General features: G+C 44.9%; 1 non-coding gene across 4 annotated transcripts in view; it reads right to left on the reverse strand.

The window, feature by feature from the left end:
- LOC138843660 (uncharacterized) overlaps positions 1-19,344 on the reverse strand; it is a 42,892-nt gene that overhangs the window by 19,265 nt on the left and 4,283 nt on the right. For all 4 annotated transcript variants that reach the window (XR_016213612.1, XR_016213613.1, XR_016213610.1 and 1 more), the window contains one exon: positions 19,107-19,235. This is a non-coding gene — a transcript (uncharacterized LOC138843660). The remainder of the gene's footprint in view (positions 1-19,106; positions 19,236-19,344) is intronic.

Raw genomic sequence — 19,344 nt, forward strand, 5'->3', positions numbered from 1 at the left:
AGACAAAACAGACTTTAATACAAAAACTATTTAAAGAGACAAATAAGGACACTATTTAATGATTAAAGGATCAGTTCAACAGGAAGACGTGAGTATTATGAATGTATATGCACCTAATTACAGGGCACAGGGTTATTTAAAAGAAATGTTAAGGGACTTAAAAGGAGATATAGACTCAAATACAACAGTAATGGGAGACTTCAATACCCTTTCAGCAATGTACAGATCACCCAGACAGAAAATCCACAAGGCAACAACAGAGTGGACACCATAAACTATACAGACCTAGCAGGTATCTACAGAGCCTTCCACCTGACAGCCACAGTGTACACATTTTGTTCTCCAGTGCATGGATCTTTGTCTAGGACTGACCATATGCTAGGCCATAAAGTCAATCTCAGCCAATACAAAAAAACTGAAATTACACCATGCATCATTTCAGACCACAATGCAATGAAGTTGGAAATCAACAACTGAAGATTTTCTACATCATATGCAAACACATGGAGAATAAACAACATGTTCTGAATGAACAATGAGTCATAGGAGAAATCAAAAAGGAAATCAAAGAATTTCTGGAAGCAAATGAAGACAGCAATACAACATACCAAAATTTATGGGATACAGCAAAAGCAGTGTTAAAAGTAAAGTTTATAGCTACTGGTGCCTACATAAAATTGTAGAGAGGCACCAAATAAATGAACTATCTACGCATTTCAAGGATTTAGAAAAACAGCAAACTAAACCCAAAACTAGCTGAAGAAAAGAAATAATTAAAATTAGAAATCAACAAAAATGAAAAATAACAAAGTATCAGCAAAATGAAGAGCAAGTTTTAGAAAAAATAAACAAAATTCTTATACCATTGGCCCAACTAAATGAGAGAGAAGACCCAAATCAATAAAATTACAGAAAAGAAAGGAAATGTAACAACAGATACCACATAAATAGAAAGGATCATCAGAAACCACTACAAAGAGCTGTATGTCAATAAACTGGGAAACCTAGAAGTAATGAGTAGATTTCTGGATACATAAAACATACCTAAATTGAGCCATGAAGACACAGAAAACCTAAACAGACCCATAACCAAGACAGAAATTGAATCACTAATGAAGGCCCTCCCAACAAAGAAAAGCCCAGGACCGGATGGCTTCAAAGCTGAATTCTACCAGACATTTAAAGAACTAACTCCAATTCTTTTATAATTATTCAAAACAATTGAAAGGGAGGAAATTCTGCCAAATATTTCTATGAAGCCAGCATCACCTTAGTTCCTAAACCGGAAAAGATGCAACAGAGAAAGAGAACTACAGACCAATTTCCCTGATGAACATAGACGCAAAAATTCTCAACAAAATTCTGGCCAATAGAATCTAACACCACATCAGAAAGATCATTCACCTGTACCAAGTGAGATTTATCTCTGGTAAGCAGGGATGGTTGAACATTTGCAAATAAATCAATATGATATATCACATTAAAAACTGAAGGAAAAAAAATGTGATTATCTCAATAGACACAGAGAGAGCATATGACAAAATACAACACCCTTTCATAATGAAAACCCTAAGCAAATTGGGTACAGAAGGAATATTCTTCAACACAATCAAGGCAATTTATGACAAACTCATGGCCAGCATCATACTGAATGGGGAAATGTTGGAAATATTCCCACTGAGACCTGGTACCAGACCCAGATGCCCACTCTCACATTGCTATTCAATATAATCCTGGAAGTTTTAGCCAGAGCCATTAGGCAAGAAAAAGAAATCAAAGGGATACAAATTGGGAAGGACGAAGTCAAAATATCCCTATTTGCAGACAACATGATTCTATATATAGGGGATCCAAAAGTCTCCAGTAAGGGACTATTAGTACTCACAGAAGAGTTTGGTAAAGTAGTAGGATATAAAGTTAACATACAAAAATCAACAGACTTTGTATACACAGACAACGCCACAGCTGAAAAGAACTTCGAAGATCAATCGCATTGACAATAGTTACAAAAAAATCAAATACCTTGGAATAAATTTAACCAAAGATGCCAAAGATCTCTACAATGAGAATTATAAAACATTAAAGAATGAAAAAGAGGATACAAAAAAAAAAAGGAAAAATCTTCCATATTCATGGATTGGAAGAATCAATATCATCAAAATGTCCATTCTTCCAAAAGCAATTTACAGATTCAATGACCTTCAGTCTCCTCGACTCTTCCTTCACGGCGACCTGGCCAGTTCCCCGAGGGAGAGATCCTTGCAGATCCCAGGTCACAGCCGTTCAGCAGTCGGCCCAGCTTTCCCGTGGCATTCAACAGGCTTCCCAAGCAGATTTTGAAAACAAGGGAGTGGGTGAGAGGCCCATCAAGCCAACTTCTGCTGGAGCCCCGAGAACACGCGCCTGCCAAAGACATGATCCAATCTGTTAGCTGACTCGTCAGTCAAGTCAATTCATGGATGAAGAGGAAGAGAAAGAGGCACTTTTCACCACCACCGACCTTGACCGATGCAAGTGCTGTGTAAAATACAGCACATAACCTCAGCTATGATTCTGCACTGCCTGTTTCCATAATACATGTTCAAAGGATCAGTCTATAGACCTTCCAATAGTAAATAGAATAGCTTTTAATAATCTAGGGGCTCTTTTAATTATCTGAATTAAAATCAAAATTGAGAAAAAAAATTATAGCTTCTTCCCACTGAGTTAATCAAAAACTACTGAAGAATGTACTCATTTCCATTAGTTTGTACAACCAAGACTCTGTATCTGATCTGAGAAGTAATAACTCAAGCAAGCAAAGGCATGGGCTCCTTTCCCTTCACATGTAGATATATGCTTGTAACGTGCAGAAACTAATTACTGGTCTGGCTTAATTGCACTGATTAAAAAAATAAGAAATCTCTGTGCCAGTATAATTCATCACACCCCCTATATGTTAGATTTTTCTACTTTGGAACTAAATTAGGAAGGAAAAAATGTTTGAATTTCTTCTTTTGCTTGCTTTTTATGTAATTCTCAGCCAGTTCAAAACAGTCATAAATTTTTCAAAGATTTTAAATTATTTATTGTCCACTAGATTAAATAACCATTAGACACGATTGTCTTTATCACGTGATCTTATCTTTTTTGTAATGCAAGTATTTTTCAAATGATTTGTTTTCTTTGAAAGGAAAAGAGTGAGCGCAAGCTCCCATCCACTGGTTCACTCCCCCTCATGCTCACAACAGTGATGGCCCAGCCAGGCCGAAACCAGGAGCGAGGAGTGCGATTCTGGTCTCCCCGTTAGGTGGCAAGAGACGAACCGAGCCATCACCTGCTGCCTCCCAGGTGTGCATTAGCAGGAAGCTGGGGGCGGGGAGAGCAGAGCCAGGACTCACAGCCAGGCACACTGTAGGAGCTCAGAAATGTCTGCAGATGTTCCAGTAAGTAATCCACAGCTGCAGTGGGACAAACCCACCGGATGCCTTACCCGGATGAAAGGAAAAGCTGGATTCCAATGAAGTCATGTGAACCTCAATTTGACTAACCAAGGTCTTTCTCAGATAATTCACAACTGGCAAGAAAAAAACCTAATGTCTCTGAAATTTCACAGAAGCCTTTTATTATCCTTACAAAGGACGAATGACATGCAAAGTTTAGAGAGTTTTTGGAGTTAAGGGTTTGGGGAAAGGTTGTTTTTTTGAAACATTAAAGTGAATTCTCTAATCCTTTTTTATACACAGACACTCGCAAATCAGATGTTACATCTGAAGAAGTGCGTGAGTGCCCCCCGAGTTCAGCCTGGCCCTTAAATATTGATGCTTCCCTAGTGTTTTGCCTTTGATCCACCTCTCTCACTACTATTCATGTTCTCATTGAATTACCACAGTCACTTCAATGGTTTAAATTATTATTTATTTTTGAGAAGCAGAGGAAAAAAGAGGGAGAGTTCCCATCTGCTGGTTCATTCCCCAAACGCCTGGAACGGCTGAGCCTGGGCTAGGCCAAAGCCAGGAGCTGGGTGTCCCATGTGGATGACTTGAGCCATCACCTGTTCCATCCTAGGGTGCGCATTAGAAGAAAACTGGAATTGGAAGCAGAGCTGGGACATGAACCCAGATCCTCCAACAGGAAATGCAGGTGTCCCAAGTGGTATCCTACCCGTTCCACATGCTCACTCCCACTTCCGGGGTTTTAACTTGAGTATAAATGCTGAGAACTTATCAGCCATTGCTTCTTCCACTGACCTTGTCTCCAGCTACAAACCTATACATTTATACACATCCTCCGCTGTCTCCTGCACATCTATGGGTAGATGTCACTCACTTTCCTGACACTCACTCAAACACACACACACACACACACACACACACATGGCTCAATCTCCTCTCTCAGGTATTAGCACTTCCATCTATCTGGTCAAATAAGATACAAACCTGGTGTTCATTCTGGGGTTGGAAAATTCCAGCTCGTGGATCTGTTTGCACAGCCGCAGTTTTACTGGCACAGGGACATGCCTTTCATCTTGGCAAAGGCTACACTGCACGCACACTACACTAGCAGAGCGTGGAGAGAAGGGGTCAGGTGATCCCCATAAAACCTAACGCACAAGCATACTTCAGATTGCGGGAAAACAGACTTTAAAACATGAGTTCACCTTGCTGCAAAAATTTTGAAATTCATGCATATGTTTATAAAAACATGCATCTTCCATGAACTCCGTGAAGATACTTTTATGCATGGATTTCACTTTTTTTTTTACACTAAATTAAGTTTAGCTTTTAATTCCATTTCCCACAACCTGTGAGAAATCCGCTCATATTTGCTATCTGGCCCTTGACACCGCTCTCCCCGCCCCCTGCCCTCACAGGAAAAGCTTTGTGACCCCAGTTTTAGGACATTTCCTCTTTCTCAGATGGCAAGAGTGGCCTGCTGGACACTTCTCAAATTCATCCCTGCCCCCTCTTAAACTGGGCACTCCTCAGCTCTCTCCTGGTCCATCGCAGTAACTCTTAGCCCCATCCCTCTGCTGCCACCAGATTGATACAACTACCTGGTGTGTTGATACACATGCCTGGAGCCAACACTGTTGCATCTGTTGTATTGTTAATTGTTGGGAACCAACTCCTCAAGTCTCTAACATTTCTGCACACCTTGTGAGCTGAGTCCTAACAGCCTTTGCCCCGGGCTGTCTTCTCGAGGATATTTGTGTAGCAATCAGCTTTGGAAGATGCAGTATCTTCCTTCAAGTCACAGAGAAGGTTTCGTTTTTTTGCCCAATATAATAAAGATAGCATCTCCCTTGAGGGCCCAAGGTGGGCAAGTTTACATGCACCTCTCTTAAAAAATCTTAGTGAACCCTAAGCATCTAGTTTCTTGGCTGTGACACAAACCCAGTATCTGCTCGGCCTCCACCTAGGTCCCCATGGAACTTAGAGAGCAAGGTGAACCAACATGAGCTTCAAGCAGCAGTCTAACTCGTCAGCTGGCTAGAGGCCAGCATCTCAGACCCTGACATACACCCACCCCCTTCCTACTTCCTCGCCTCATCTGCAGGCTTCTTCCCTCCGGGATACAAAGCTCTCAGTGACTTGAGCAGCCCTGGGCCACTAGCCGTATCCTCCACCATTCCCCACTCGATGACAACAAACCTTAGTCAAGGCACCGCAAGTCTCGCCCCTCCGCTTCGACATCTCCCTTCTTAGATGGTTACTGAACACCTGCCAGTCTAACTGGCCACTCCCCAGCCATAATCATGGAGAATGTTACCACAAGCCAGGCTGATAAGGTGGAACAGTCCAGCAGGATGGCTGACCAGCTAACTCCAACAACAGGCAAGGAATGCTGTAATACCAGCTCCCACCCAGACTCTCCATTGATTTATAAATGCACAAAATCTTGCCTCTTTCGCCTCCCTGTGCAGAAAGCAAACCTTCTCTGCACCATGTCCTCCAGTGCTTCTGCCCCAGGCTGGACTCCTCTCTGACAGTTACCCCATAGACTCTTTATTCTTACTGGTCTCAATTCCTTCTCAGCTCGGCCGGGGCCCCGGGGGAAGGAATTACCTGCCCTACAGTCCATCAGCCTTCCACTCACGGCGTTCACTGAGGGTTCCTATCTGATTCTGACTCTCCACTGAGCACAGCCTTGTCTGTCGCCTCCCCCTCTGCTGGGCCCAAATTGCCTTCTGATCTCCCCATCACACCTTTTCCTTCTCTCCGTACCTGCAAGTCTTTTTCCCTACTTCCCAGTTCAGATATTATCTCCAACCAGCAGCGCGGGTCCCTGGCCACACTCACAGCCTTTGCCCTGTGTTCCAAGGGTGTGCTGCAGATAACTCAATCGTAATCCTCTTCATGTTTTTCAAAGCGAGTTTATGTGCCTGTCTCCCCCAACGGACCTACTTCCCTGCACAAAGAGATGGTATCTTCTTCGTCTTGGGCCTCAGCATCTCACTGAATGCCAGCACCCGGGATTGTTTGGTCAATGTTTAACATCCTGAAGTGAAATAAGCCAAACTAATGGGTTAGCCCTAAGCCTCTAATTCTCACTTTGGAGAAATGGGGAGAAAAAAAGCTTTTTCACTTATGTTCAACTTGGAAAATCACTTTCCTGCTTCCCTTTCAACATTATTTTTCCTTTTAAAATATGATTCATTAAGACTTAAGACCTTCCAGAGGAGTTAGAATTTAATAAATATGTCCTACAGAGGTTTGATGTTTCTCTAAATCAAGTTACATTCTCCAAACCGTATTGCTTCTGTCCAGAGAGTCCTGTTACCGGTCACTGAAAAGCAAACAGAGCCATTCTTTAACACTAAGTATTGCAGAGGGGCAGTGAACAGCAGCACAAAACCTGGCCCATCTGAGCAGGCTCAGCACTGCCTGTAGACTCGAACTCCTGGGGACAACCCCAAGTGGGGGCAATGGCCCTGAATGTCACTTCTATAGAGAACAGTTTCTCATCCCCAGCGCGTTCGGTGGGACCACGTGTCACGTAAGTGCAGGAGGTGGGGAGCAGCTACTGTGAGTGGTTCAGGACCACCTTATGTGAGATGAAGTCTATCTTCAGAAAGCACCCTGGCCTTCTAGAACCTCCCCAGTCCAGTGCTGCAGCACCTAAGGAGCTGAGGAATAATGGCGACGAACTCCCTTGACTGAGCTAGGGGAGGATTTATGCGCTTAAAGAAAATGAAGAAGAAAGGATAAGCAAAAACAAAAGGTGGGAGGAGAAGAGACAACTGTTTGGCATCCTAGGTCCTTAGAATCTCCTTTGTGTATTAAGGCAGGCATTTGGTACAACAGTTAAGACTCTGTTTTAGATGCCTGCATCCCGTAACAGAGTGCCCGGGTTCAAGTCCCGGCTCCTCTTCTGATTCCAGCTTCCTGCTAGATGCTCGCTTCCTGGGATGCAGCAGCGACAGTTCAAGGGCTTGAGTCCCTGCCACTCACGTGAGTTCCAAACTCCCCGGTTCAGCTGGACCAGCCCCCACTGTTGTGGGCATTTGGGGAGTTAACCAGTGGACGGAAGGTCTCTATCCCTCTGAGTTTTAAATAAAAATAATAATAAATGTTAAAACCCATGTGTTTATAGTCTCGCTCATGCAAATAAAACAATTCCAGGCAAGGCAGCCAACTATCTGAAGACTAACACTGGTAGGCAGAGTCTCTTAGATTATTGCTGCAAGCTCCAATGAACCACCCACAGTGCAGCAGGTAGAATGAGCACGTGCCATGCATTCCAAGAAAAGAATGCCATGTCTAACGAAACTTGGCTCAAGTGTCCCCACTTGGAATATTCTATTGGATATAGCATTCATACACACCCTGATGAAAAATCTTATCTTGCATTTTTCCTTTGAGTTTTCTAAATGACCATCTCTGGTCCCTGTGACCGTGGGTTAAGAAATTTGACAACACAATCAAGCCTACAACTGTAAGTCATTAAAGATATTAATATTCACAAAAAATAGTTATACAAAAAGTATACATTATACCTTAACTTCAATCTACATTACAAAACCAAAAATGTTTCCTAGCTCAAATGCAGAGCCCTAAGCACAAATCCATCCTGCACTAGAATAAATGGTTCACACAAGCCAAGTTGTCCTTTTCCGAGTATTTTGCTTCCTCCCAAGAGAAAGCATAATGCATTCAACTACATAAGTCAAAGCAACCCATGTGCTAATGCATTAATGACTCCAGAAACATTTATATTTAGACTTTGAATTAGTGGGAGTGGCTCCATAATTTGAAATGTTTTATTGAAATATTAGAGAAAAATACATATTAAGAGAACATATTTTACCCTGTCTTGTGAATATTTTAATATTGGACAGAAAGTCTAAAAATTCCTCATCACTTTTGCTGTCTGCTAAAAATTTGTAGTCTATCTTTTTAAGACAGCAAGAGCTAACTTGAAGTCTGACAAAAAATAAAAGTTTGTGGTCTATTTCAAAGGGTATTGTTATTAACACAGAATTATACCATATCTTTGTCTATTTCCTATGATTAACATCTTCTGAAAGTTCAGAATCTTAAACTAATCAATGCATTCATCATCCAAATTCTAAGCACACAGAAGCTCAGTAGGGAAATATGTTCGAGCCAGCAATAAAGAAGATTTTCCAATAATGTTGACAATGCAAGACTATCACAATATTTACAAGAGAGAATCGCAACAAAAGACTTGCATATATAATTCATTAGCTCTAATTTCTCCCTGAATATCAAGAGGATGTTTGCATTTGCATCAGATTTCAGTGCTAATCCTGAAGAACCTGTTCAAGTAGCTCCAGCGTTGTTTCAGAGGTACTTACCTTCTTGTTTCTAGTTTTCTGAGACTCGAACCTCTCAGATGCCAGGAGTTTTGAGATTAGTGTAAAATCCTGGATCTTTCAAGCTTCAGACCCTGGGACTTTGGCAGCCAGATTTGTTGTGGGGTTGTCCTAGGCACCGCCTGTGCTGACAGGAACAAGAACAATGTTCTCTCCCCAGGGTGATGTTTCCTTGTTTGCTGGAGTTTAACTGGGCATGGTCCACTGTGCTAAGAATGAGTAAGCAACAGGCAAGGCACAATAGCTACTGCAGACAGACATTGCTTTATGAACGTGTGTGCAGGTAATTTACAATTCAAGAGACTTCAAAAAGCGTATGGAAAATATACAGCATGATCAAATTATGCATGTATTCTTTTTGCACCAAAATAAACTTTCATTCCATTTTCTTCATGAACTTCCTGATGTATCCCCATAGGCCAATTCAGGTGGTGGCAACCAAAGCACCTGGACTGTACCTTCACTTCCCAGGTAACTGTGCACCTCTCCAACTACCAGTTCTCCCACTTCTTTAAGAATACAGTCCTAAGGTAAAAGCTTGGGGCCTGCAGGATGCCCGATAGTAAGATTGTTGTCATGGTTGCTTCTCAGACCTACTAGCTCAAGGACCATAATTTCATCGCCAATTTTCTCACTGTAGTTTTTCTTTCACTCTCTGTGAAAATCCTGCCTTACTGCAGACAAAGCTCTCAGTCTGTTGCAGCTTATTTTAAGACTCATTTTACTCTCCAGTGTCTATGGGGGTTGAATCCTGTAGTTGCCGGTTGACAGAAAGTTTTCTCCAGTGCAGATAAAAACCACATGAGTTTGTCACTCCTTCCTAGGCAAACCTTTGAAGTAGATGCCACTCACTCTAAAGGAGATGTTTTAATGACAAGAGTGATCTCCAAATACGGACGTAAGGACCTGTGACCAGTCCATAGGAAGCTAGATAAATATCCTAATTATACTCACTGCTGCAAATACAACAACTTGCTGTTTATTAAAGGAACATGAATATAAATTAGCCCCTTGTTTCTTATGAAAGAACTCGTGGCTATCTATCATTAAAAGCCATGTTTTTAATTATACCTGAAAAAAATAAACTTATAAGGATCCAGGAGTTTCATCCAGGTCTCCCATGTAGGTGCGGGGACCCAAGCACTTGGGTCATCTTCTACTGATTCCCCAGGCCACAGCAGAGATCTGGGCAGGAAGTGGAAAAGCCGGGACTTGAACAGGTGCCCATATGGGATGCTGGTGCTGCAATGGTTGCTTAACCCGCTGCACCATAGCACCGGACCCTGGAAATATTTTTTCTTAAAGCAGTACTAACACTGACTTTCTTAATCCAAGGGATTCTGTCCAGGTCTTGTCATCAGATCTTTGTATTTGTCCAAATGTATCTGTCCAGATTCTTGTCTCTAAGTGCACTCAGATCTAAGCCATTCCCAGTCCTGATGTATTTTATGTCTGCGTAGATTTTTCTTCCGTGTTGTTAAAAACGCAGCCTCACTAAAATTGATTGCATGGTTTCCAGTCTTTTATGCTCACACTTTCTATGTTCTAGAACTCTCAAAGGAAACAGCTATCATTTCTATGGTAGCTCATTTCATGGTTTTACAAGCCTCAAAATCTGGAATTCTTTCTCAAGGCAAACCTTAATTATTCCCTAATTATTTCTTCAGCGCTAACTGAGGCCTTTCTATGTTATATTTATAGGAAAAACAGTTTTTATTTGTACGGGAGCAGGCACAAGTTGTGACAGATACAAACGAACTCCAAGAAATACTAGGAAAGTCTTAAATAATTCTTGCATTGTAAGTTATACAAGAGAATGGAAGCAGCCAATCTAGATGTGACCTCATTGTGGGTGCTCGGGACCCACCCAGGGGACCAGAAGAGCTCCTTCTCACTGGGCTGCAGCACGAGGAGGTATCACCACTTTCAAAACAAGGGCAACTCACAAAGACACGCATGATCCTACTCGTGTTCTCATAGGATCTTGTGTTGGAAAAGAAGAAAAACATGCCAACATCCTAGCAATCCCATTTGGCTCCTTGCTGCTCTGTACCCAGAAAACTCAACTGACCAGATGTGTGGGTGAGAGAGTGGCGGTTTTTACATCTGTTTATATGAGCTTTAGAAATGTTACAGGGACATTTGCTCTCCATATGCATGTAGCATATTCACTTTTTAATTATGAATGTAAATGTATCTGATAAATCTTCTGCCAGAAACATACCAGGGTCTTCATGAGGACTGCTCTGAGGTGTGGCAATGTGGGTAGTGGGATACTGAAGGATTTTCCATTTTTATTTTGGATCACTTTGCAAGGCTTATTTTTATATACTTGCAATACTTTTATTTTTTTGACATTATTTTTTATTTACTTAAAATGTAGAGCAACAGACAGAGCTCTTCCATCTATTGGCTCACTCCCCAAATGCCCACAAAAGCCAGGGTTGCACCAGGCCAATGCCCAAGCCTAGAACTCAACCTAGGTCCCCCATGTGCGTGGCAAAGCCCCAAGGGCTCAGCCTCTTTGGAAGCACATTCATAAGCAGTTGCAATGGAGAACTGAGCCAGGACTCCAACACAGGCACTTCAACATGGGAGGTAGGCATCCCAGGCAGCACCTTAATCACTGCACCAAACACCCACCCCAGCAGTATGTGTAAATAAATCTACTTCCTTTGCAATTCATAAACAGAAACTACGATATACCCTACAGTTTTAAAGAATTCCATACCTGTCCTGGCTGCCCATGTTAAGAATCTGTCGGGGCGCCGGATTCTGTCCCGGTTGCCCCTCTTCCAGGCCAGCTCTCTGCTGTGGCCAGGGAGTGCAGTGGAGGATGGCCCAAGTGCTTGGACCCTGCACCCCATGGGAGACCAGGAGAAGTACCTGGCTCCTGTCATCGGATCAGCGCCGTGCGCCGGCCGCAGTGGCCATTGGAGGGTGAACCAACGGCAAAAAGGAAGACCTTTCTGTCTCCCTCACTGTCCACTCTGTCAAAAAAAAAAAGAATCTGTGTATGATTAGCGACATCCCTGTGTCAGCTTTAGTAACTAAAATCGTTTTTTGGTCAGTTCATGGGATTTATTCGAGAAGGTGAAATTTGAAAGTGAAATTCAAGTGTAATATGCATAAGTGATACGTTTTTAATATTCCTGCTCTTCATTATTAACGGAAATGCAGTCTAATACTTGGCTTACTCACATCTGATCACAATTAAGTGTTTCCCAACTTCCCCAGGGATGTGCCCAAAGCACAGGCCTGGCAAACACTTTCACCTTCTGTCTTTGCATTTCCCAGTAGGACACAGGGATGGGAAACACAGATAGAGCCTACAGCTCTCACAGCGTAGGACATCCAGGGTACCTGTTCAGCATCAAACTTGCTGGGAGCAGCCCCTTCAGCTCTGTCTTGGCACCGGTTCCAAATCCTCTTGTACATCCTGTCTTCCATTTGGGTGCCAGGCGTGCTGCCAGGCATTTCATATACACCCCATATTCAGTGTGGCTGCAAATTAACTCATCAACTCGCATCCTTCACAGAAAGCTGCAGATTGAATTCTCCAGGAAGCAGATCCTCATCAAAGGCAGACATTTGCACACAGGATGTTACAGGGTGTACTTCTGGGGTCAACGCCTGTGGAGCTGTTGAAAGCAGCAGGATCGCACATAGAGACCAACTCAGCTGCTGCGGGAACTCAGCTGTGCCTCACCCAGTCCAACAGGGAGCATAGACCGGGGATGACCCCACAGAGCCACCGCAGGTCCCGAGCACCCACAATGAGGTCACATCTAGATTGGCTGCTTCCATCCTCTTGAGGTAAGCAAGTCACACATCGGGGAAACCCCTCCAACCCATTGTTCGATGGCGGCGGAGGTAGCACCTTGGGGCAATGCACTCTGCCTAGCCTAAGTACAACCACTGGAGGGACAAGCAGCTGCCAGATGTTAGCTGTGTCACACCCAGCAGCTGCAGGAGTCAGCACTTCCATCCTGCAGCTGGATCTGAACAGGGCTCCAGCGGGTCCAGCCTGCTCAGCACGCCACCCTCTTTCTACACCGCCACGTTGCTCTGAGGCCTCTGTTCTATTTGTGCCTTCTTAACACGGAACCGTGCCTACCTAGTGTCTGGTTCATTCGTAAAATCATTCTGTTAGATTCCACTCGAACAACTGCCCGTTGGGCTCCTATAATATGCACAGCACTGCTGAGTTCTAGGGCAAAGAGAAGAACAAAAGAACAAAATCATGTTTAAAAAAATGCCTGGGAGCTCTTACCACGTGCTGGGTCCCATGCACCTCATTTAGTCATCTAACAGCCTCATCATTTAGTGTCTATTTTTACCCCCATCTGGCAGCTGTGGGGACTCAAGACTATAGGGGTTTACATGAGAAGTTCACAGAAGCCTTCCACGGAGAGGGAGTGGGGCAGACGGGGGAGGGAGAGCCACGTGGCAGATAATTCATTCCATGTTGCATTTGTTGTGTTTAAACAAACTGTGCAACACACACACACACACACACACACACTCTCTCATCAAATGGGCAGCTGAATGTTCAAATCTGAAGTTCAGAAAAGTGAGGACTAGACAGGCTTTGGAGAATTATGAGAACGTAAACAGTCATTAAAACCATTGGGGCACAGGGCCAGCGCTGTGGCATAGCAGGTAAAGCCACTGCGTGTAGTGCCGGCATCCTATATGGATGCTGGTTCATGTCCTGGCTGCTCCACTTGCGGTCCAGCTCTGCTATGCCTGCTATGACCCACATGGAACACTTGGAAGAAGCTCCAGGCTCCTGGCTTCACATCACCCCAGCTCCAGCCATTGTGGCCAAATGGCGAGTGAACCAGCAGCTGGAAGACCTCTCTCTCTCTGTCCCTGTAAGTCTGCCTTTCAAATAAACAAATACATCTTTCAAAATAAACTATTGGGACAAATGTCAGTTCTCATCACCATAAGTGCTATCATTCTACCCGAGCACAGAAAGCAAGAGTGGGAGATGGAGCACAACTCCTTCACGCAACAGAAGGGCAGAGCACAGAGGCAGACAAAGGTCAGACGCGGAGGGAGCCACGGGGGTCAGAGAGGGAACGTAGTCTCAGTCTCTGACCCCCGGGGCCTGAGATAAGCCTGACGAGCCAGGAGCTGATCTGCGAAGTGAGAAGTGCTGGTGGACGTGTGAGCTGGGGCTGACCTGTCCCAGCGCTGCCACTTGGAAGTGCAGAGGGTCAGATGCAAGGACCCGGGGCTGGAGGAAAAGCAGAGCAGCTGCATGGTGGCGAGAACTTTGTTCAAGAAGTACAAGGAGAAAGCAGTGCACAATGGGAGCTGCAAGGGGCCCGGGACCTGGAGATCTGCTTACTTACCATCTCTTAGACAATTACCATACACCCGACACCAGGGAGGCAACTATTGAGCGAGATGCGGTCCCTGCCTCCCACAGCCTTATGGTCCCCGTGCTGGAGACAGAAACACAAATAGGCACAGTACAATGTGGCGAGAGTGTATAATCAAAGAAGCAAAGCATCTGTGTCCCTCAGATCTCCCCGTCTTTGCATGGAGGTCACAGCAGTGGATGGCTGAGCCCATCAACAGAGAGAGAGCAGAAATGGCACTGCGGCAGGGCCACGTGGAGCCTGGGCAGGATGGATGCCCTGTGTGTCTGGGTCCAGGAAGGCGGTGGATAGAAGTGACACTGAAAGCTAAGACTGAGCTGAATGCACAAAGGGTTTTGTTTACCACATCCAAGAACTTGAACTCTTCTTGTTGAGAGAGGCGGGAGCTTACTGCAAAGCTTTAAGTAGGCCAGGCGATCGCAACAAAGGTGATCTAGAAACTGGAGAGAACAGGACAGCAACTCAGGAGTGAAGAGGATGGGTCATGGGGGGCAGGTACTTGGCACTGCAGTTAAAGGATGCGTACATGTCACATAGGAGTGTCTCAGTTCAAGTCCCAGCTCGGCTTCCACCTCCAGCTTCCTGCTAATGCACACCCTGGGAGGTATGACTCAAGGAACTGGGTTCCCAACACCCATGTAGGGGACTTGGGCTGAGTTCCGGACTCCTGGTTTTGACTTGGTCCAGCCCTGGCTGTTGCAGGCATCCACCATGATGGCTGCCCTGGATTCTGCTCCTGGAACATCAGCCACTGTCACAACTCAAAAATGCACAGAAAGAAAGAAGAGGTGTGAGACCACCGTATTAATTCAGGCCACTGGTGATGGAGAAGTCACTGAAGCAGCAAGCATGGGTGTGAAGCGGAGGGGGAGACTGAGCAGAGAACTAAGGGAATCCACAGAACCGGAGTATTCCCACCAGGGAGGGTCAAGGACAAAGAGCAATCAAAGTCACTCCAGATTTCTGAGCTGGTGGCTGCACAGATGTGGTTAGCGTGAACTGAAGAACCTGTAACAGTGAAGCCTTTTTAGTTAAATGAGTTTGTTCTTGGGATGCCAGTGTGATGTCCAAGAACAAAGCCACACAAGCACCTGGTGCACTCTGGGGGTGGGATTTCAAGGCAGGTGTTCTGCTGATGGTGGTAAAAGTCAGGACAAAGAACCCAGAGGGAGGAGAAGGGGCTGAGCAGAGAATCCTGGAGAACACAGGTTCAAGGGGTTGAGGAGATACAGAAATGGTCTGGAATTGGGGTATAAGATGCCGGACCACCAAAATGGATGGAACCAGAGGACATGATGTCAAGTAACAGAAATCAGACACAAAGGCCAATTCTTTGTGTTCTCTCTCATGTGTGGAAATAACAAATGTTTACCTGAACGTGCAGCAGTGTTTACTACAGGCTGGGAAGGGTAAAACCAAGGGAGGTAGAAGGAGGTTGAATTATGGGTGTCCAAACAGGGAGACAAAAGGAGAAAGTTCTAGAATCCCACAGCAGAGTGACAGAATCCACAGCAACCCAGCACACATTTTATGCACAACTGCATGTACTGAAATACATACTCCATCCCATAAATGTGTCCAACTATGCTCATAAAATCATTGTAAGTGTCCAAGGAGATGGAAATTCTAACTACCCTGGTTTGATCAGAACACACTGGACACCAGTATCAAATCATCAGCGCACGAATAAATATGTGGAAGTCCAACTGCAGCCAATACCAGAAGATTCCAGAGACTTCGCTGTTCCGGAGAGTGACACGATTTTTAGGGCTTTGCTTTCTGACTTTCATGGTGGAGCAGAGTGGAAGGGCCTTGAAGAGAAGAGACTTACAAGCTCTGAGTAGAGAATCACAGCCATTGGCCGGCACCGCGGCTCCCTAGGCTAATCCTCCGCCTGCGGCGCCGGCACACCGGGTTCTAGTCCCAGTCGGGGTGCCAGATTTCATCCCTGTTGCCCTCTCTGCTATGGCCCGGGAGTGCAGTGGATGGTGTCCCAAGTGCTTGGGCCCTGCACCCCCACAGGAGACCAGGAGAAGCACCTGGCTCCTGGCTTCGGATCAGCGCGGTGCGACGGCCGCAGCGTGCCAGCTGTGGCGGCCACTGGAGGGTGAACCAACGGCAAAGGAAGACCTTTCTCTCTGTCTCTCTCACTGTCCACTCTGCCTGTCCCCCCCCAAAAAAAGAGAATCACAGCCATTGAACGTGTTTTACATATTTCTTAGCAGCAGTGCCAAGCACAGACGGGTTTTCTTTTTGTTGTAAAAACAATGTAACTGCATTTTGGGAAACAGAGGGGGTAACATGACTCACATTCCCACCACCTACACAACGCATGTTCTCTACTGCTGCAGCTGCCACACCGTGGACCAAGTAGCAGCCACAGCTTAAACGGGATCGTCTAACCTCTTATTTCAACACAATAATCCAAACATGAATTCATAGTAAGAGTTTCAAATGACAACTTTGGGATACCCCGAATCAACAGCCATGATCCTCATTTTTGTGAAATCAAAGAAGTGAATTATGGAACTGCAGCAAAATTATTAGGACAAACACAGATGTGACTCATTTTTCTCTTAGGAGACCCATGCTCTTCCAGTTGTCACTCTTTAAACTGCATTCCTCAACCATATGACATTAGGGATATTTTAAGTTGTTTGGAATACAAACTTAGCTCTAGAGTTATCGAGTACGAGATGACACTGGATCAATCTCTACCTTCCCACTCTACCCTACTCCTCTCACCACAATTTGGACTCCATTTAAAAATATCTATTTACTTATTTGAAAGTCAGAGTTGCAGAGATAGAGAAATATACATATAGAGAGACAGAGAGAGACTGCATCTGCTGGTTCACTCTGCAGATGGCAGCCATGGGCAGGCCTGAGCCGGGCCTAGGCCAGATGCTTCTTCCAGGCCTCCCACGTGGGTGGCTGCGGCCCAAGCACTTGGATCAGCTTTCATGCTTTCCCCAGCCCACTAGCAGGGAGCAGAGTCCGAAGTCTAAGAGCTGGGACTTGAACCTCGTACTCCAGTATTGAGTGTTCCAAACGGAGTCCCAGCTTCTCCACCAAATGCCTACCCCTAGGGCTTCCTTTTAGAAGACAGTCACTATTTATAGATATTCTATGTCATTTTAGCCCAGATACAAAATCAGAAAATTTCATTTGGGTTCTCATTTCTCCACCTGATGCCAAAGGCCAGCTCTTAGCTTTCCCTGTGCTGGAAAAGATGTAAGCCTGCCTTAAACGTCTGACTGATTCAGTGGTGACTTAGTGATTGCTTCCTTCACCCCACTGCTGAAGCCCTGAACTCTGCTTTGGGAAGAATGAATCCAATGACACAAGTAGAAACAAAATTCACAAAAATGAAAACACACACTTAGGAATGTTGAACCTGTGTCTTTAATGGTCAGTGCTGTGTTATTAAGATTCCTTAGAAACATGATCATGATGTGTGATTGGAAGGACACTGGAAGTATTGCCTGAAACACTAAGAACTCAGCAAGCAATTATAAAAGCTATGTTGAATGCTTATGAGAAAATTCTAACATTAAATTTCAAGGATAGATGACCATAGATAAGGTATTGCAATGACCAAGGCACTTCGAAAAAGTCTGTGAATAAGTAGAATTGAAAATGATTTTATTTTGGTGTAAAAATAACTGAAATTGAGTCCTACATGCGGTCTCCAGAAAGTTCATGGGGAATGTGTATTAGGAGAGACTGCCTCGCGTGGACGACGACCCACCCGCGCTCATGGGGGGCCCGAGCGGCCGGGTGGTGGGAAGTGTCACAGCCCCGCTCTGGTTTCCCCAGCGTTGTTCCCCAACACTGGTTCACAGCAAGAAGAAAACCCACCTGTGCTCAGCACTGCCGCGAGACACGGGCGGCACATTCCACACCAGCAGTGCGTGCAGGGGTAAGCGATCCGCCGTGTCCTCTGCGAGGCCTTGGGCCGGTCCACCGCCCCCTGCACCTGCCCGTGCTGCAGCTGCCGAGCCTGGGCCTGCAAACCCCACTCCCAGCTGCAGATTGTCTCCTTCCTGCCTGCCTGGAGGTGACGCTCGTGGCCCAACACCACCACGGCCCTCTCGGTCTCACCTGATTCCTGGTATATCCTCCTCCACCCAGCGGACAGCTCCCGGTCCTTAAGCCGCTCTCCTTTCTGGGATAAACTGATGCGGATTCTTATCCTGTTTGCTCATCTCAATTCCGCACCACTGACTGCCCCCCCCCACCCCCACACACACTTGCATTATACTGTAAGACCATCTAACCTCATAGGTGGATTAAGACAATCTCTTTAGGAGGTATCACTGACAGCTAGTTATGGGAGCGATTGACAGTTGTCTATCCCATGTTCATCTTCACTGAATCAATCAAAATTTTTCAATATGACAACTCTCATTGGCTGGAGACAACTTATCTCAGCCTCCCTCATTAAGAGATGTGACCCATAAGGAATATGCAGTGGTCATGGGCAAGTTCCCATGCATATTCTTTAAAAAAAAAGCCAACTCATCTGTGTGCTTTTCTTCCCTCTTCCTGTCTTTTAGCTGACATATGATGGTCGGAGCTTCAGCAATCATTCTACAACCATGAGGAAACCTCTATCTTTTAAAAATTGTCAGGCAATTATTACTAACCATTTCGCAGTTCCTAATAGACACACGACTTCATTCATCCACTACTAAGTATTTGCTTACCGTCTATTCTGAGCTCAGCATTATGTTAGGTGTGTGAGTAAAATATAGATAGAAATCTTCTATCTGTCTCCTTCTGCCTTTCAAATAAATATAAAGTCCCCCATAGTGCACTTGGGGGCTGTCAACTGAACTCTGCACACCATCAGTGGCACTGGCCTCTCACCGTTACGTAGCATCCAGGTTTACCTGTAAGGCTGCTGTTGTCACAGTTTGCCAGACCATGTCCTAACCAGAATCCACTTGTCTACGATCACAGTTCAGAAGACAACTCTGGCTATTCAAGTCACTTGGTGCCCAGAGGCAAGGCTTCATCAGCTGTGCACCACCAATGTAAGAAAGAAAAGAAAAAACTGAATGAAGTAAGGACTAATAGGTTTCTGTTTCCCCCTTTTGTCTCGGGTACAGATCCTAACAAGTCTCTGAG

This window comes from Oryctolagus cuniculus, chromosome 9 (assembly GCF_051225735.1).
Source record: "Oryctolagus cuniculus isolate XC-2025 breed Fujian yellow rabbit chromosome 9, ASM5122573v1, whole genome shotgun sequence".
Classification (NCBI taxonomy): Eukaryota; Metazoa; Chordata; class Mammalia; order Lagomorpha; family Leporidae; genus Oryctolagus; species Oryctolagus cuniculus.